The following is a 6,801-nucleotide window of genomic DNA, read 5'->3' as shown; positions in this document are numbered from 1 at the left end:
AATAAAGAAACTAAAGGAAGGTAAAACTTCACTCTGACGTAAATAATAACTTCCTCAGTTTGTCTCATCGTCTGAAAGCATCTGAGGCTCATTTCATTCTGACTGGAGAGAAAACAGGCTGATCAGCAGATGGATCCACCAGGTTCGGTTCTGATCAGGAGACGATCAGGTCCATCAGCAGCTGATCCAGGTGAGCCGCTACCTGAGGAGCTTTGGCTCTGATGGAGAACATCTGAGGAGGATTGATCACAGATCAGATCCATCTGATGGTCGATCAGCGTTTAGATTCATCCTGGAGCTCTGAGCAGAACTTAGAGCGGTACCAGCGGTACCGGTCCAGCTGCAGCCGTCCTCCAGTGGAGCCGCCCACTTTGTGAAAGCGCCTTATGGACAGAAAGCATCTCTACTCTGTGAATGCAGCTCCTGCTGCTGATTCCAGTCTGCAGAGCAAACGTCCACATTCAGAACCTCTCTGGTCTGTAGACCGGCTGGAGGCTCTGCTGCAGCAGCAGGTCGGACCCGGAGGCTCTGCGGCAGCAGGTCCGTCCCGGACAGCTTTACTCTTTACTTTGGCTTATTTGTATTTTTGTCAGGTGACATTTTGTGCCCTGAAAGCAGTTTTGAAATAAAATATATATTAATTATTATAATTATTATAAATACTCATACTGCTATAAACAAGGCCGTTGCCATGGTTACTGCTTGCTTCACATGGCAGCAGACTTCCAGGTATTTATACTATTTTACATTAATACGTATTTATGGAGGCGACAGGCGGAGCAGCAGCTGCTCTGTTTCCCCCAAATCAGGATTTATAAAGGAAAGGTGCGCCGCCACGTGTCACGGCTTTATGCATCCCATTTTTTTCTAAATTTTTTCTAAATTTTTCCGTTCGCTGAGTTTTAGTTTGAAAACGGCGCAGTGTTTTATGCATGAGGCGCCTGGTCTTATAAAAATTTTGCCAATAATCAACTTCAATGTGATTTTTGTCCATTTTGACATTATTGAAAAAACTCCTGTTAGTAACGTAATGTCTGGAAATTTTGAAGGAATCTAAAAGTCGTAAAGGTCCGCTAATTACTGATGACAGTGTTACAGTAAGTCCTCAGACGCTGCTTGACGTTTCAGTCTGCAGCAGACCTCAGAGTAGGAGGCGAACAGCATTTGGCTGTCATAAAGTTCAGCTCTGTGTTTCAGTCCTACCGGATGGAAAAGCTCAGGTATCCGAATGAAACGCGCTGGTTTTACTCAACATTGGATCCGTTTTGGAGACAGAGTGACTGCACAATACGATTATGTTTTTATGAGGTAAAGCACTTTGAACTGCCTTGATATTAAAATGAATAAAATCTTTTACTGCATCAAATTCTGCTCTGATGTCGACGTTTATCTCTCATTTGTTCTGCTGGGAGTCTTAGTGTGAGGATTTTTCAAAAACCGGGATCAGTTTTTACCCCAAACCAGAGAAGTTACCCTCAGTTCGTTTCCCGTTCCCATGCCAACAGGAGGATCAGCGTTTCCTTATCGCTGCTGCAGTAAAACTTTATCACTGAAGGACGGATGAAAAACCTCTGAGCTAAAACATTTCCAGCCTAGATCCGCTCCACCTGGCTGCATGTCCAGGAGGTTATCCTGTCCCAGCGTGTTCACATGTGGAGCATATGGAACATGTGGAGCACGTTTCACATGTGGAGCATATGGAACATGTGGAGCATGTGAACATGTGGAGCACATGGAACATGTGGAGCATGTGAACATGTGGAGCACATGGAACATGTGGAGCATGTGAACATGTGGAGCATATGGAACATGTGGAGCACGTTTCACATGTGGAGCATGTGAACCCCCTCCAGCTGCTGATCCAGTCCTCCGTCTCTGGCCTTCTGTTCGTCTTGGTTCCGTTTCCTCTCTGAGCTCCACAGCATTTCACACTCTGAGGGTTTGATTTCACTTTGAGCCTAAAGATTCGTCATTTCCTCCCTGGTGGGTTTCACCATGCAGGGAAACCTCTAGAGCAAATGAAGCAGAGCAACTAAAACTCGCAGCTTTCAGGGTGAACGATGCAGAAACGCTCTGCAGTGAGAAGAAGAAAACTTTCAGACATCATCCGACAGAAACACAGATGTTTTACCGTTTCCAACCACTGACGGCTAACGGCTTCATGGTAAAGCCTGGCTGGATGAGCGGACAACGCCAGAGACCAAAGCAGAGACCATGGCCCATAAAGAAAAGGGGCCCATCTGGTGCAAGCCAGGATCTGGACCACGATGGACCCATCTGGTCTGATCTGGAAGTTCAGATGATGACCAGCAGCTTGCGTCTGATTGGCCGACCCAGCAAACAACATGGCGACGGTTAGCAACAGGCTAAAGGAGACTTTGCTACCAGCACCAACAGCCAGTTAACTATTGCAATGTGAAGCTTGGAATATAATTAATGAATTAGATCTAGTCAGTCTTTGTTAAATCTAATTGACTTTCTGACTCATCAGGTTAAAGTGTAAAAATGATTCATGAAATATAATTTCCTCTGGTTGTCATGAAACATTTCAAGAAGAAAATTTTTCATTTTGACGTTCATTTAGTTACAAGCAGCAGCAGCAGAGACTCCTCTGCTATTCCAAACATTTTTAGCCGTTTGCTAATCAAAGCTCAGCTTTAGCAGGCTAAAAGTTATCGTCTGTCCCTCTCCTCACTGTCTTCCTCCTCCTCTTCATCCTCTTCTTCCTCATTTGCCCCCCAGTGTTGGTCTTTTGTCTTCCCTGAACAAAAGCAGCGAGACGGAGAACAAAAGTGTCTCTGTCCTTCTAGGAGACATGAGATGATGTCAGTGCTGGGAGGATAAACTGAGACAGACTCAGGAAGGTTTTTACAGTTTTACAGAATCAGCCTTTAAATTTCTGACACTGAGCCACCGGGAGAAAACGGAGACACTATCTGTATCATTTCAGTCGGCTTCACCTGAACATCTGAATTCACCTTTTAGTTAACATCCAAGACAAAAGCAACCAAACTAAAACTTAGAGGGAATCAAACCACCAACTGGAGGCTAATGTATGCAGCTCAGTTTCCTGGAACTTTTCTATTGGTTTGTTTCTGGTACAGCAGTAAATCTGACGCACAGCTTCATCCGCTGACAGCAGCATGAAGCTGCTTTAATTTCTGCTTCAAAACGATCTGATGGAAAAAAACTATTTTTGTGTTCAAGTTGTGCTAGAAGCAGTTAGCCTAGCAGAAGCTCTGCTTGCCTAAAATAACATATCAATGCTAACATGTAGCTGCTAATGTTAGCGTCCAAAGAGGCTTCATGAATGATCAGAGAAACTCTGGAAAGATTAACTTTGTTCCAATCTGATGAAGAACCTGAAGATTAAAGAAATATCTTTTATTTATTCAATAATTTAGCAGAAAAATATGATTTGAAAATGTTGCTTATTTTGTTTCTATAGTTTGGTTAAAACAGGAAATAATTAATTGCAAACCTTGAAATGAACATTAAACATTTTAATCGAGTCCCACCTCTAGTTTTGACATTTTAACGTTAGTCCAGTATTTGACTCATTTTGAAACTTCAGGACAATAAAAACTCAGCTGAGAAAAAGCCAAACATTGAATTGGTTCGTATTGTTCTGTAATATCTGGACTTTTTGTGTTAAAGATAAAAGAAATGACACTTAAAATGAATCTATAATGATGTAAACTTTTCCACCCTGCTGGGTCTGAACTGGGAGGATTAATGCTTCATATTCATAAAGAAACGAGTCAAACCAGACGGAAGCAAAGTAAACTGAAGATTGAAATCTATTCAGCAGCGACACAAAGGCAGCCATTAGAGTGGAAATACAGCAGGAACCAGCAGGAAGGCTCCCTCGCTGTAAGCTGAGCCGCGTTTGCATCATAACAGAAAGAATCAGCACAACCTGCCATGGTGAAATATGAGCCGGCCAAAGTTCTCACTACGGAGCCTTAAAAAGCTTTAAAATCAAACAGCCCAACATTATTTTAGTCCTAACCTGAACAACAATACCAGAGGTAATTATTGACGCTTAGTGGAACGTGAAAGAGGAGTCAGGAAGTCTTGAACAGATCCTGATCTGATGACCCAGATCAGTTTTGAAGCAGGAAGCTGCAGAGAACAGAGTAGATCTGGAAAGAACCTCAGGAGCTAACGGAGATGAAACCTCAGCGCGACGCAGAATCTGATGGAACCAACTCATTAATAAACCCTTAAACTATGACTTTTAAAAACCAAAAAGTTTCATAAAACAACGACCTTCTTAATGCCTAAAGTATTAAAAGAGGAACTCAGACATTATTTATGATATTGTTAGCTAACTGCTTTTACTTTTCATCAACAACCATCTGTGCTAAAGCTAACAGGCTTAGCTAACCATCTTTGCTAAAGCTAACTGACTGGTTTTGGAAATAACTATTTATTTTATGTGTAACTAAAACTGTTAAAGAAACATTTCCACCATCACCAGGCTACAGACACATTCCTGAGTGAGCAACCCCTGAATTATGTTAATTTATTTTAATAACCAGAACTTCTTTAAATCTGAGTTTTCCAAGTTTGAGACTGAAGCAATGTTGAGCTGCTGCCATGGCAACCAGGTGAGGGGTTAAACCCTGCATAGGAGCAGTTTTACACTGTAGAACTGAATCCTTAATTCAAAGCCAACGTGTTTATAAATATCATCAATAAAATCTGATAAACCACCAGAATAAACGGCTCCCAGCAGCAGAAACAGAAAAGTCTAGTAAACCCGCAGAAGGCTGCCTCTGGGCTTTGACTAGGCCATTCCAGGAGCTTCTCTCCACTTCAGGCTCAATTGGTGACCATCTTCTGATTCCCAAACCATGACACTGCCACTACCGAGCTTCACAACCAGCACCAGGTTCTGGTTCTGCATGGAGTCCAAACCGTCCTCTGCTGTCTCTGTTCTCCGGTTTGACCTTTTGACCCTCCTAGCTCATCTGTTGCTGCTGGAAACCGTCACTGGGTCATGGTTCTGGTTCTTGTCTCCAGCTGGGTTCTGCTAGTGGACGGTACCAGCCTTGGTTCTGATCCGCTTCACATCAGATCATTCAGAATCTGCTCAGAACCTTCTTAAGAGTCCAAACGGTCCAGAACCAGAACCGATTTTCAGCTAACTCTGGTCCATTCTATTCATATTCAAATTTATTACAGTTTGTCAGAAAAATGTCTGCTCAGTTTTCCTCTCATCATAAATCTCATCACCAACATTTTCATCTTCCACTCCTTTCATATTTATGAAAAAAAGTCATGTTTTTCCTCTTTTCCTATAATTATTTTTTTATGTGATTGTTTTGCAATATTTGATAATTTCTGCCAGTTTTTAATCTACAGAACTTTTTGTACAGCTGAGAAAGTTGTTTATTACAGTTTAACTGACTTTATGCAGGCCAAACACCTGAAGATGAAGATGATGTGTTCCTACAGGACAGCAGCTCACACCGCGTGTCTCCTGTTTCTGTCTCAAACACTGGATCCTCTGTCCATGAATGACCGCGTGCACGCGCGCATATATGAGTCAGACCTGGCGCTCGCACGCGCAGACCGAAACCGGTTCCTGAGCTGCGCGGATTAAATGCGCAGTTTCACGGATCCAATCAGCAGGTTCGGAGCGTCCAAAGGTCCAAACTGTGAGCCGAACAGGTGAGAAGGAGGCGGAAGTGACCTCATCAGAGTTTACCTGCTGGTTGAGCTGACAGCGGGAAGCCGGTCCGTCTGAAGATCTCAGCTGAACAGAACCATCCGAACCGAACAGCAGAAAGAACAGAGATGCAGGAAACCTGAGGCTACCTGTCCCAGGTAGACCACAAGCCCCGCCCCCTGACGCACACACCTGCTGCAGCTCACCTGCATCACGGAGCTGCTGCGGTCGCGTCCCGTTTCTGATCCACAGCCAAGCAGCATTCAGCTTCTATGTAACACAGATCTGGAAAAACTTCCCTGGACCAGGGACAAACCCTGAGATCCTTCAAATCAAGGCCAAAAACCTCCATGGTCACATCGGATCGGTAATAACAGGAACTTTGATCAATATATTAGATGATTATTGCTGATTTAGTGATGGCTCTCAGCAAAATGTAACGTTTGCTCCTTTCTCAATTATTCTGTGACTTTGTATTTTTGCGTTCGGTTCTAAATGGAACGCGGCCTGAAGCTGTTCAGCTCTGAACAAACAGGAAGTCCAGGAGAGCAAACAGGAACACATTGATATTTGATCTCAGGGTCAAGCGGTTCTGTTGGCTCGTACCCATAATGCATCATTATAACCTCAGAGTTAATCATAAACCTTCAGCAAACACGGAGCTGCGGAGGCTGACGTGTGTTCCACTTACCTGGGGACGCTGAGCCAGGTGTGACATCACAGCCAGGTGTGACATCACAGCCAAGGAAACGGAGTCCAGTAGAAGGTCAGGATTCCAACATGGCGGCGCCCAGAAACATGAAGCTTTACTGTAGCACAGCTTTGACGTAGCATAGCTTTACTGTAGCACAGCTTTAATGTAGCATAGCATTAATGTAGCATAGCTTTACTGTAGCACAGCTTTGACGTAGCATAGCTTTACTGTAGCATAGCTTTGATGTATCATAGCCTTACTGTAGCATAGCTTTGATGTAGCATAGCTTTACTGTAGAATAGTTTTACTGTAGCATAGCTTTAATGTAGCATAGCTTTAATGTAGCATAGCTTTAATCTAGCATAGCTTTAATGTAGCATAGCTTTAATGTAGCATAGCTTTAATGTAGCATAGCTTTAATGTAGCATAG

General features: G+C 43.2%; 1 protein-coding gene across 2 annotated transcripts in view; it reads right to left on the bottom strand.

Annotated features, from left to right (window-relative positions):
• LOC106961394 (nesprin-2-like) overlaps positions 1–6,035 on the bottom strand; it is a 41,344-nt gene extending 35,309 nt beyond the window's left edge. For both annotated transcript variants that reach the window (XM_015055111.1, XM_015055112.1), the window contains exon 1: positions 5,717–6,035. The gene's annotated coding sequence lies outside the window, so the exon portion shown is untranslated. The remainder of the gene's footprint in view (positions 1–5,716) is intronic.
• Between the last annotated feature and the right edge of the window lie 766 nt (positions 6,036–6,801).

The sequence above is a fragment of the Poecilia latipinna genome, unplaced genomic scaffold (genome assembly GCF_001443285.1).
Source record: "Poecilia latipinna isolate Pla-1442-1.1 unplaced genomic scaffold, P_latipinna-1.0 Scaffold1295, whole genome shotgun sequence".
NCBI classification, from domain to species: domain Eukaryota; kingdom Metazoa; phylum Chordata; class Actinopteri; order Cyprinodontiformes; family Poeciliidae; genus Poecilia; species Poecilia latipinna.
The sequence above is the reverse complement of the archived record's forward strand: the minus strand, read 5'-3'. Positions and strand labels throughout refer to the sequence as shown.